A 13,383-nucleotide genomic window follows, 5' to 3' on the forward strand; every position below is an offset into this window, starting at 1 on the left:
TTCTATTCCATGCTTTCCTGATCAGATAACCCTGCATTTGGTGCTAATTTTTAAGTCAAGTATGTAAGGCTCCAACCAACAATAACAAAGACAGGCCCACAGGTTGCCAAGCACAGGGAGCTTTTAAAATGCATTCAGACAGCGTGAGGATATTAATAGGGAGACACGTATCTCATTTCAGGTTCCAAAGCACATCCCGCAGGGGGCCATGGGAACGCTGGGCACTTCAAGGTTAGCTTCAGCTGAAGGGAACTCAGTTGGAATACAGTCAGCCTGAGCCGAGGCCCAGACGCAGTGCTTCCAGCTGTAATGGCACAGTCTGTCAACTCAACTCTGTTTTGAATGGAACTGGGCACTTACCGATGGCCAAAACCAGCAGTTGACTAAAATAATTAAGCTATGTGCAGACAGTGATGGAGGTGGAGAAAGATCAAGCCGGACAAGCCCTTTGGAAATTATTTGCCTTTGTTTTACAGGTGAGCACACCAAGGCCTGCAGGTCACATTGTGACTTGGTGATAATGATGAGACTTAAGTTTAAGTTCCCTGGCTCTCACTCCAATGTCATTTTCATCACAGGCACCTTTGCCTCCTCTGGAGTTTGAGTGCTGTATATGTCCTTCACTCTCCTTCTGATGAGACAGTGGCCCTCTGCACCCAGAATCGGCAGAGTGGACACTTGGAGAATTTTTATGTCCAGTGATGGCAACAAACTGTGTTGGTCTCAGTGGACATTGGATAAAGAATCCAAAGCCTGGGTCTGAGGACTGTCTCTGTACTTATTTACTGGGTAACACTTTTTTTTTTTCTATCTCTTCTCTCAACTGTAAAACATGAAGTGTAGCCAAGAGAAAGTGTGCTATTGGGCTCTGAAAACTAAAACCATGCATGTAGATTTCATGACCGTTATTTTCTATCTCTTTCCCAGATGCCAGCTTGTCATTTGTAAGGATTGAATTCTGATTTAGCGTCCTGGTCTCTGAACAGGGGATGTGGGGAAGCTGGCTGTCCCTAAATGAAGCCACTGGGGAACCCAGGCATGGTCAGAGTACAGGGGCTTACCATCATCAGTGCTTCCCTCACCCCATCCCACTGTCATACCCCAGGGGACAGCCTCCCAGCCTTCTCATCAGTCCCCAAGCACTCCTTGCCCACGAGATTGTCCTCCAGTTTGCAAAGGTCTTCTCTCATTTGGGGATCTCTTCCTGTCCTTTAATATGGCAGCATCATTGCCTCATTAAGACCCTTCCCAGCTCCCCCAGACAGCTCAGTCACAGTCTCCTCGGCTTGGTGGTAATGACAGTGATCACTAGAGCCAGCCTCTTTGGTGTAAATCCCAGCTCTGCCACTTATGGGTATTTGTCTTGGGCAGAGCACAGGGCCTCTCCGTGCCTCAGGATCCACAGTGATAAAAGGGAGATAATAAAAGAATTGATACCATAGGATTATTCTGAGAAGTGAGTTAGCATGAGTTAAAGAATTTAGAGCAATGTCTGATTCATAAGTGCTACCTAAATATTTGGTTGTTAATATTACAAATATTAATATATGTTAGTACTTGATATATAGTACTAAAATAATACTATAATATTATAGTATTATAATATATAGTATGCAGGGAAACAATATATAGTGTGCAGTATAATGGATTATATATCTGTCTCCCTTACTCAGACTGTAAGAGCTGTAGTGGAATCCCATTTTCTCAGTGCTTAACATCATGTCAGGATCATATTAAATGCTCCATAAGTGCTTGTTGAATAAATGACTGGAATAATCTACACAGTCACTTCTGTGACATCATTCATGCCATTCCCCCTCCCCACCTGTAATCTTCACAGGACAAGCAGCTTATTCACACTACCTCTCTGGTCTTCATGTGAATTGTCTTGTGGTTTTAAAAACACTAAGGTCTTGTTTTTGTTTTAATAGCAAAGTTGTCCTGGGATTTTAACCAGCAGAAGTACTATATGAAAACAAGTGCTATTCAATTGATAATAAATATTTCCTCTTGGAGTCCTAATCACACTGTCCTAGACATGGCTTCAAGAACAGAGTCCAATCTGGGTTCTATCTGAAGAGTAATTTTAAAAAATAATTTCCTCATCTCCCATGAGTTTTGGGGGGGGACATATGTGGGACATATGCTCCTTGGGTTTATATGGTGTGACAAACTACATGATTTAGAAAAGTAAGTAGAGCCCTCCAAGAAAGAAACAGACAAGCTAAGGATAGGCATCATGAGGGGAAGGTCAAAGTTAGGTTGGGGTTGTGATTTCCTGGAAGAAGTAAGTTTTAGGGCACTAGTTGGACTCATGGCCCTTGACCTCATTCCTGTGCATTACATCCTGAAACTTATACCCAAGAGACTGTGTCTGCCAATTTTGGTTCAGGGTAAAAGTACCATGAAGGTAAACTATTTTCCTATTGTATTCTTAATTTCCTATTTCCAATCATATTCTGATATACAACAAAATACAATCCCTCCAAGAGATTACAGGGCTAAAACTTGAAAATATCATCTCGTACTGATGGTTACTGGTACAAGCCATAGTCTAATAAATGATACTAATTGGCAACATTTAGATATCAAATAAGGCAATGATATAAATATAGGTATTTGTGAATTGTATGTGTATGTGTGATTATATTAGTAACTTAAATCATTTAAATTAGGGATGGATAACCAGGAATATCAACTTTTCCACTTCAACATTTTCATAATATGATTTTCAGGTGAAAAGATGCACAATAGGATCATCAGATGGGCTGAGTAAGGGATATGGGGAATTGTCTGCCAAGATGGCTACAAACAATCTCCCCCGTCCCTGGATGTGTACTGTTATGGTTTGGATCTGAAATGTCCCCCCCAAAATTCATGTGTTGAGGCTTTGTCCTCAGGCAGTGCTCAGAGGTAGGCCCTTGGAAGGCGACTGGCTCACGAAGGCCCTAACCTCATCAATGGATTCCCCATGTACTTGATGGAGGAAGTGGGTCTTTGGGGGTATTCCCTGGGAGCTTTATCTTTGTCCCCAGCCCCTTCCTCTTTCTCTCTGCTTCCCAGCCAGCAGGAGATGATGAACTTTCTTCCACCATGTCCTTCTGCCCTGATATTCGGCCTCACCACAGGCCCAGAAACGGTGGAGCCCAGCGGCCCTAGAGCGAAACCTCTAAAACTATGAGCCAAAGCAAAGCTCTTCTTCTTTAAGTTGATTTTTTCAGGTATTTTCTCACAACAATAAGCTGATACACACATGTGTGTTGGGCCTTCCATCCAGAAGTGGAATCTATTTCTCCTCCTCTCAAGCCTGGCTGGCCTTGTGACTTGCTTTGGAGAAGGGAACTTTGATTCTCAGAGACCCGTAAGTGGTCTAACAGCTCCCACTTTCTCTCAGAGCCTTGGGGCATCAAGTAAGGAAGTTTGACTCACTTGCTGCATATTCCCAACCCTCTCACCTGCCATTCCAGCTTCCCCCCAACCCAGGCGACAGACATGGGTGTGAAGTCATCTTGGATCCTTCAGAGTTGATCACAAAAAATCCCTGCCTTAACACTACTTGGAAAGAGATGAGCTGTTTTTCAAAAATTCCTGTCCAAATTACACCATCATGAGTTAATGGTGATTGTTTTGATCGACTATGATTTAGAATGTTTAGTTATACAGCAATACACACCTGAAACAAAGAATAGTAACCTTTCTGTATCAGTGTCTGAGATGTCTCCCGTATGATCTTCTTTTTGGATTAGGACAGGTCAGGGAAGATGTCCAGTGCCTGTCTCTCCCCATTGCTCATGGTGACACTGCTGATTGATCTCAGCTCTCTTTCCCATTCAGCCCAGAGATTGCTGTAACGTCACCATGGTGCTTAGCCAGCCACCGCTAAACCATTGATGTAGGTCTCTGCTGTTCTAGGATCAGCCATCATGCTTCCGGGGTGCCTGTCAGTGGAAGGAATAGGAGATGGTACATGTACCCTAGTAATCTATCAGCACCCCCCTAAATCATGGAAATGTACAAGATGATAGAACTATAAAGGTCATCATCACCAGTGGTTCTGAACTCCAGCTGCAGATCAAAATTATCTGGACTGAATTTATCTGAATGATAAATTATCTTGGACACATCTCTGGGCCTTACCCCCAGAGATTCAGATTCAACTGGGCTTCAATATTTAAACACATACATATTCCTTAGAAGTGAAGACATTCACAAACTGGGGCTTGAAGGTATGGGTCACCATCAGCTGAGCCCTGCTGGAGAGGCCAGTTTGGTTGAAGAACTGTGTATGGGGTTCTAGGGATTTCAGGGACAGCCCGTCCAAGGACTTTGAGAACCAGAAGGGAGAGGGGTTCCTAACATGCAAGAGAGGAATCAAGTAAGGAAAAAGGAGAGCCTGGGACCAGGAGAGCCAGCCTCTTGGTCAGGAGAAGCTGGCCGCTGGTCTGAGAGGGCACTCTCTAGAGTCTGACTCCAGATGTAAGTGGAAGGTATGCTCCATGTTTTGGGGGTTTTCCTGTGAGAATTTCTTAAACCTCAGACCTGACTGTCAAAAAGAACTGAGACAAGGTTCGAAGCACAAGAGATGTGTTTGACACAATAGGGTCAGGAAAGTTCAAGGCTCCTTCCCTCTCGGCAAGCTTGGCAGGAACGCTAAAACACAACGAGGGACTGGAGACCTTATGACAGTAAAATTTTAAGGCATCATTTTTGGGTAAAATATGACTTTCTGTCAGGTATATGAGTTGGTAGCTTTGATGCAAATATATAATAAATCTCACCTCTTTACTGAAATCCGAAGAGATTTTCTGCATATAAATAAAACCATGACTGCGATAAGATTGCTTTTGATCACTTCACATGAAAGGTGTTAGGAATTTTCAAACTGTTACCATAATTAAAGTACTGTGGGATGAAAAAAAGAACCACTTTACTTGAATATCTCTTCTCCTGCCCCCGTTTAAAAAGACATTTCTGGAGAAAAGCATGCTCACCCACTTTGGTATTGTTTTGACCTTCACTTTGTAGTTTGAAAAAAAAAGTTACAGCTTTTAGTGACGACAAGAAAGTTGTTTTGCAGTTGAAAACTACACACCAAGAATGACACTGGTCTTTGAGAAGACAAACCAAGTTTCCTCTCTCAAACTTGATATTGGGATTGAACCCAGGGGTGCTGTACCCTGAGCTACTCCCTCATCTCTCTCTCTCTTTTTTAAAAACAGGGTCTTGCTAGGTTGCCTGGTTGAACTTGTAGTCCTCCTGCCTCAGCCTCTCAAGTTGCTGGAATTATAGGGTGTGAACCTCAGTGCCAGCTCAGAAATGGATGACTTCCAAAGAGCTCAGTCTTCTTGGTAAAGCAGTTGCTTGAAGGTCTTCCTTCCCTCTTTTCCTGGGACTATTTCTTGGTCTCCTGTTTGTAGGATCACAGTGAGGAGTCATTTTTGCCTAAGTTGTTCTATTGGTCTTTTTAAAATTACTTTTGCATATGCTTTTTATATTAATCACAGTTTATGTTCTACTATCATAAGCTAAAAATAGTAGAGGTATCATACTCAAGTGCGCATTCCTGTCTCCTCACACCCACTCTGGAGCATCACTGAGGCTGCTGCATTCATTGCCAGGGCTCCAACCCACCAGCTCTCATTCATCTTGGACTGTCTCATTAAATAGTCCATATGCTGCTGCTCCAACTCAAAGTCACTAAGGGCTTCCTGTTGAGTACAGAATAAATAAACCCTTTAAGCTGGTGTTCAAGACTCTATAGAATCTGGTCCAACTTTGTTTCTCAAACCTACCAAACTTGAAACCTCAGATCCAGCCCTACTGATTCATTCCCTGCCTTTCATGCCTTCATGGCTCTGTTTCTAGATTCCCTTTTGTGATCTATTGAGCTGTGTTTTAGCCCATTTCTGGAATTTGACTGTCATCCTGGCAGAGATGTCCTCCTCCCTCTGGTAGGACTCCTGCAAGGCCCAGCTTACTACCACTTCCTCTGAAAATCATTTCCTAGTTACTCCATCCATTTCCCTGAGCTTTAATGGAAATTATTGATACTTAGCCTATTCTGACTTATAATTTCATTTCTATTTAATGTATGTGTTTTATTTTTCTTTCTAGATGGTAATATTTTATTCATTTGTTCAACTAATTTTATTGTGGCTGGGGATATGGCTTAGTGTAAGTGCTCCTGGGTTTAATCCCTAGTACCTGTCCCCCGAAAAAAAATCTCACTATTATTTAATATACAGTAAATGAGCACTGAGCATGACCTTTTTTATTATGCTTAGTACCAACATGTAATTTGTCTTCATGAACTACCAATTCATATATCCCACCCATTTTTCTATTGGGTCACTTGTCTTTTTGTTGAAGGAGTTTCTTACATATTTTGAATACCAATTCTTTGTTTAAAATGAAGCAAATATTTTTTTCCTAATCTGTTTATTTTCTTTTAATATATTTATGGTAATTTCTTTTGATAGTTTTATAATTTGGCAAAGTGAAATTTAGCTGCTTTTTTCTCTATAGGTTTTGCAAAGTTTTTTTCCTATGTCATACTCTGATATTTTCTTCTGCTGTTTTATATTGTATTCAGGTCTTTAATCCTTTTGGAACTCATATATTTTTTGAGAGAGAGAGAGAGAGAATTTTAATATTTATTTTTTAGTTTTCGGCGGACACAACATCTTTGTTTGTATGTGGTGCTGAGGATCGAACACAGGCCGCACGCATGTCACGCGAGCGCGCTACCACTTGAGCCACATCCCCAGCCCCTGGAACTCATATATTTTTGAATAGCTAAGAGTAGTCATGTCAATTAATATTTTCCAAATGAACAAATTGCTGAAGTCAGTGCCATTCTCTGAATAGTCTGTCTATTCTTTCCCATTGATTTGAAAAGCCACATTTATCATATGTTTTCATGTCTTCATGGCTCTGTTTCTAGATTCCCTTTTTGTGATCTATTGAGCTATGTTTTAGTCCTTGATCAAAATGTTTTGTCTCCTGTTACTTTACATTATGTTTTTATAGGCTATGGCCCGTCTTGTCCTGCTCACCTCCTCCTAGTATTAAAAAAACTGACATGCCTGCCTGAAATTTTGAAAAGGGAGTTCTAAAAGGGAGAACGTACCATCCTACCTTTCTGAAGTGGTCCAGCAGAGGATGGGTCTGAGAATGGGCAGTGAGGATAACCAGGCATCTCACATGGCCTGTCAGATTGTCTTAGGTCATCCTGGCATGTGTGGCACGTGGCTGTTATCATTTCATTTGTGTTTATAGCAACATAGCAGAAATTGGACTTGATAACTAATCTGGATAATGTGGTTTGCCAAAAGTGGTTTTGTAACCATTTTGGAGTTCCAAGGTATTGTGCTCCAGAGAAGGCTGCTGAGGACTTCCCACCACCTGGCAGTTTCTCCTGGCAGGCTGACCATGGCCAGCACTCAAGCCTGGTGCTTGAGGTGGAATAAACAGAAACCAGGAAGCTGTGCTCTCCTGCTCAACACAACCTCACGTCCTTCAAGGTCAGGGAGTGACATGCAATTTGCACACGGTATCTGTGCGCCCTTCTCACTCATCCTCAAGGAGGCCTCTCCTGGATTATTTGTGAAATTCAGAACAGTATGTCCTCTTTTTTAGGTCCTCTTTTCCAAAACTTCTTTGAATATTCTTTCACGTATCTCTTCTAGAGGATTTAATAAGTTCTTTGAAAAACCCCAGTGAGAATTTGATTGTGATTTCACTGAAGGTATGGAATGATTTGGGGAATGCATATCTTTGCAAAGACAAATCTTTTCTATAAGATACATGCACATTTTCTTCACTTATTTCAGTTTTCCTTTATATCTTTGAGTACAATTTTATTCATTTTTTTCAGTCATATCTCACATATTTTTTGCTTATTTTAAAATATTTTATAGTTTTAGGGCTTTTGTGAATAGCTCTTTTTCATGAAATTTTTTAGTAGTTATTATAGAATAGAGCAACTATACTTTTCACATGTTAATATTGTGCTTAACTCAACCCCGCGACCAGCACGCTAGCTTCATACTAGAGGTTCTAAGCATAGACGTTAACTAGTGAGATCAAAATAAACACACATGAACTCAATTTAGCTTTTTCTTTGACCAGGTCTGAGATGGCTCCCCCTCTGGCTCCTGCCTCGAGCCACCCGGTGGGGCAGGGAGGTTTACACAAGACTAGCAGGAGAGAGAGAGGCAGGGCTCGCCAGAGAGTGGCCTTTTATTGGGGAACAAGAAATTCAGGGGAAAATTCCATCCAATGAAGGTCGAGGGGGACAGCATTCCAAGGTCAGGGTCAGTGATTGGTCTCAGGGTCAATGGTCAGTCACACCCCCACACGGATGGGCTCTCGCATCTAGAAAGGGTGGGGATTAGTTCTGACACAGTTTAGCCGGAATGTCTCACACCCATTCGGGGAGGTACCCAATCACGTGGGAGAACGGCTTCCCACACTTAACCTCCAAGTTGAACCAACTCTGTGATTCTGATAGTTTTCTTCAAATGATTCTCTTGGATTTTTCTACCTACATGATTCTATTATATGCAAATACTTAAAGGTTTGTTTCTTCCTTTCAAAACTTTATATCTTATTTCCTTGTCATTTAATTGTCTAGGAATTCCAGGCCAATGTGGAGCAATCATGGTGGTCATCATTATCTTATTCCTAATACCATTAGGAATAATTCTCTTATTTCTTATTTAAGTATGATTTTGCTCCAGTTTCCAGCTGGCATTCATTATCAAGGAAAGAAAATTTTTCTTCTATTTCCAACTTTGTAGGAGTTTGTTGAGAATGGGTGTTAAGTTTCATGAATTAATTTTTCTGCTCTGTCAAAATGATCATAGAATTTTTCCCTTTTAGCTCATTGATTTAACACTGTTTTGAAATGTTGATCCAACATTATTTATTCTTAGGGAATAAATTCTATTTGATTTTTGCCTTTATAGTAATGATACTTTTAAATTGCTTATACATCTAGAATAGGCAGTATGATTTGCTTGAAGACTGCTTAGCGGGCTTCTCTGGCTCTTTTTGTTCTGTTATTTTGCTTCTGGTTTTATTAGAGATTATATAAGAGAAACTCAGGGTATTTAGGATATAGTCTTAACTTTTTAAAGTTGACATCATAGAGTACAGTTCAGGCTGGTGATTGGTGCCTGTCAGAAACACAACCATACATTTGAGATGGACTGAGGGGTTGGTAATGGTCTGACCATGACTCATGAGAATACTGAGGAGTTTATACTCACATGAGAAAACAAGGAAAAGTGCAAACAAGGGTAAGAGTGAAGAGACGACAGCGCCGTGGAGTTAGAGAATCCAGAACCCAGGACACAGGCAAGAGGCTAATGAACCTTTGGTTTCCATGACAACTAGAGATGGCTTCTCCATAATGCTAATGAAGCTGATGCTTCCAGGCCTCTCACTTGCACAGACTCCTTCTGAGGCCCTGCTCTTCCTTTTACATTTGTAATTTTGCATAGTTTTCCTTAAAGAGAGATCTTAGGCTTTATAAACTTTAGACCCCACAGAGCTTGAAGTGTCCCCCTCATGACAACTCCAGGTATGGCTCGTATGCCAGTTACCAAGCCTGGAACAGTGCTCTGAGAGTCCCCCCACCCTCCTTTTTTTGGCAGCCCTGATAATTCTCTCAGTTTAACGATTAAAGTGGGGGGCAGATTAAATTACTCTGTTGCTTCCCAGCTGGGTGGGGGAACTGTGGCCTGACATAGAAGCCGGTGGGTGTCACGTGGAGCAAGTGCTCAGCTCGCTCACACTTTTCTCCCCGTGGGGGCACGTGACCAAATTCATTATTAACGCTGAGCTGATCTGGTTACCTTGATTGACACTAAGTGATTTCAGCCTGGGCTATATTTGTCTTCGTGGGGAAAATGAGTGCCGTGGAGCTGAAAGGTTATTTCCCTCTTCAAATACGTTTGGGGCTGTCACTGTGGAGCTCCGCACCCTGACATCAAAATCAGACCCACGGGCTTTGGAAGACAGAAAATGACATCATGGGCAAAAAATGGTGTCAGCTTAGTTTTGTTTTTTCATTCTCTTTCTGAACTCTGACAGAGGAGTAGTTTGTCTAGAATTTGCAAGACTTTCACACAAGGAAAAAGAATTAGTGCTAGCTGTACTTGTTTGCACACACGAAAAATAGTTTCCAGGACATATTTTTTAGCCCTTGTGGTGTCTTTGTTACTACTAAGCTTAATTAATTTTTTATTTGTTAAGGCTTTGGTATCTAATTAAAAAGTCTAATGAATCATTTAGCCTGCTATTGAATAAAATTTTGAGCTCTTAGTAGAATAAAATATTGCTTAATGCAGTACTTTCTTTTGTTTTAGTACCAAAAAGAAAAATATGACTTATAAGAAACTCTACCTTAACCCTTCCCATGGTTGCTAAGCACACAAGACAAGTCTGTGAATGACCTAACAGGATTACAATGCTCTGCTGTGTGCATTCTGAATGTGTGTAAGGTGTACATTAAAGTTAGTAACAGACAAATATTGGATCCTGCCAGCCCATCACTTCAATTAGGAAATTTAAATTAGATGGAAGTGGAATTTTAGTCTAAAGTGTCTATAGTAACTTAAAGTGAACTATTGCCTTGCCTCATAGGATTTAATTTTTGGGCAAAGTAAAAAGTTAAGTCTAACAGGCAGTTGTTTTGATGGAAGATTCTCTGGCTTTGAGAATAAAAGAAAGTGTTAGGAAATAAAAAGTGGGCTGGGAGTATAGCCTAGTGGTAGAGTGTGTGGCTAGCGTGCACAAGGTGCTGGTCAAGCCCCACTACCAAGAGAAGGAAGGAAAGAGAGAAAGAAGGAGAAAATAAAGAAAAAGAGAAGCCCTTCCCTCTGTCATGCTCTGGTTCTAACACATGTATCTGGTTCTCTCCTACTGCTAGTTTAGGGAGAAGGAATCTTCTTGCAGGGCCCACAGGGGCAATTTGGGGGGGTCAGAGATGCGATAAAGCTCATTCCAACAACTACCTGCCTTTGGAAATAGTTCTTATGCCAGATAAGTCTGGGGAGTGGGGAGGCAGAGCCCATGGTTAGCTTCAAGTCAATTCTCAACTACCAAATCGGCTCCACCCTCTTGGATATCTGCCTTCTCTCCAGGGGCCATAATGATGGGTTGGGCTGGTTCAACATTAGCAGAGAAATGGGAGGGAGTGCCCACTGACTGAAGGAGAATATGTCATGAAAACATGGTTTCTTTTATATAGAGAGGCAAATAAAAATGCATGTAAACAAGCATTTTTTATTTGAACATTAAATTTTATTGGTACAGAGCATGTATTTTGTTATACTGGTGACTAATGCCCTTTAAAAATGAGATTTTGAAATGCCGTTCTGCTTATGTAACTGAGATAAAGAGCTTTTGGAACACGGTTCTGGTGTGAACCCCTATAATAATAGCTGATTAGAAATAAGACAACTTGAGATGCCAAAATGTTTTCTGCAGAGCCTTCTATTAAGTCTAAAAAAATTTTTCCAGAAATTTTATCTAAATGGTGTTTGTCTGGGAAAGTTTTCCAACTAGACTTCAAAAGTCATCAGTTTGGATATTTTGGAGTGCAAAAATATTTATTTATATGTAGATACCTTGCTCAGTCCCTATTTCCCTGTCCAATGTGGTTAATAGGGGTCTAATTTATCAAACATCTAGTTAAAAATGAATTAATTTGTGAAAGAAAGAAGAGGGAAAATCCAGGAATGAAAGTTAATAAACATAAATGAAGTTGTTTATTGCAAAAGAAAAAAAAAGTCTTAACCCTGACTGTATCGCAGACTTTGATGATGACCCGTAATCCTAATTTGCCCTGAGTGAGAGAATGCTTTTTAGACTGCAAATGAATTCCTGGATGTTAGCTGTCATGACAACGATGATGCACATCGCACTTATGGGAGTACACTTGTTCGTGGAAATAACAGGAAGAGCCAAAGAGGCAAAGTAAATTTAGTAAATACTTTCTAAAAAGAAAAGAAACAATAAACGTTTTCCAAGTGAATATTTTCCCAGGTTAGTGATTTTCTTGTACCAGAAAACTTAAGGATCGTGGAGCTGCTAGCCACACGTGGAGTCACAGGGGTTGGTGCTCTTGGGCTGCTCTGGGACCCCAGACCTGGCTTCCCTTGCAGAGGCTCATGTCCTAACATCATTCCAGCCCCTGAGAGCTCTGGACCCAGGCCACCAGGGAAAGCCTTCCAAGTTTTAGATTTTCATAAGGGTCCTAGTATCTGCAAAGTATGTGTAGTGAAAATAAAAAGTGATTGGATTCTATTAACACAATGCAAAACCAGCACTAATTTCACAGGAGAAAGAGTCGGATTTTGGTTCAGCTCCATTTTTGAAGTTGATGTCATTCAGGATAATTTTGTTTTCATCAAATTGTTCCTGATTCTGAGTTGAGGTCCAATCGGTGTTCTGTCCCAAAATAAAACAGAACAAAACACTCTCAGTTTATTGTATAATACGAAAGCTCGCGGTCTTTGAAAACAGACAACACTGAGATTGAATCTGGGTTCTGCAACTGCATGTTTGTTTCAGTTTTCTCACTTATGAATGGGCAAAATGATACTTTCTTTCCTCTACATTGTGAGGATTAAATGAGATAATATATGGAAATCATCTGGCACATAGTAGACACCCAATTAATGTTCACCCTTGTCCTTCCACACCTCTTTTGGGGGAGCCCTTTCCTGTTTGGATAAATCAAAATTTTCTAGCATCTGAGGACTCTTAACAGCTCTTATTAACTTACAAAAGATTTTCTCGACTATTTTTGCATTTCTAAGTTGTCAAATCATAAAAATGGTGTTTTGATTTGACATTGCTCTCAGGGTCCCCACAGTCCTTCACAGTCTGAATATCATCCATGGGGAAGACCAAACAGGTTGGGAAGTCTCTGTGTGGCGATGCTCTCACCTTCATTTGCTAAGCTGCTTCCTCTTCTCTACCCATTTGTTTTTCACTCCTGGGTTCCTCCTGGAAGAAGGAAAGAGTTCTATAAACCCAGGCACTCTGAGCTCCTGCCTTAAAAGGATGTGGGACAGAAGGAAGACTGTTAGGGGAAGATGCTTTGGAGAAGCAGGGCATTCCCTGAACCCCAGAATGCCACCACGCAGAAGGTGACCTATTTCCTGCCAGCTCTACCAGAAGGTATAAGAGATGGCTAAGGAGGGATCTTGGCCTGATCAAATTCAAGGTTATTCACGGATTCAACCAATGTTTACTGAGCACTTTTCCCTCCATTGCTGCACGGTAACCACCATGAAGAACCCATTGTTTAAGTCCTACTGCGGCAGGACTCCGTGGATAAGCTGCTGGGAGAAGCTGACGCCCTGAAAC

At 41.1% G+C, this 13,383-nt stretch overlaps 1 long non-coding RNA gene across 1 annotated transcript in view; it reads left to right on the plus strand.

Annotated features, from left to right (window-relative positions):
* The first annotated feature begins 257 nt into the window (after nucleotides 1–257).
* LOC124080058 (uncharacterized) overlaps nucleotides 258–13,383 on the plus strand; it is a 55,818-nt gene continuing 42,692 nt past the window's right edge. The window contains exon 1 of the long non-coding RNA XR_009225159.1: nucleotides 258–476. This is a non-coding gene — a long non-coding RNA (uncharacterized LOC124080058). The remainder of the gene's footprint in view (nucleotides 477–13,383) is intronic.

The sequence above is a fragment of the Marmota monax genome, unplaced genomic scaffold (genome assembly GCF_021218885.2).
Source record: "Marmota monax isolate L192 unplaced genomic scaffold, Marmota_monax_Labrador192_F-V1.1 WCK01_AAM20220418_F8-fsc00015, whole genome shotgun sequence".
Lineage (NCBI taxonomy): Eukaryota > Metazoa > Chordata > Mammalia > Rodentia > Sciuridae > Marmota > Marmota monax.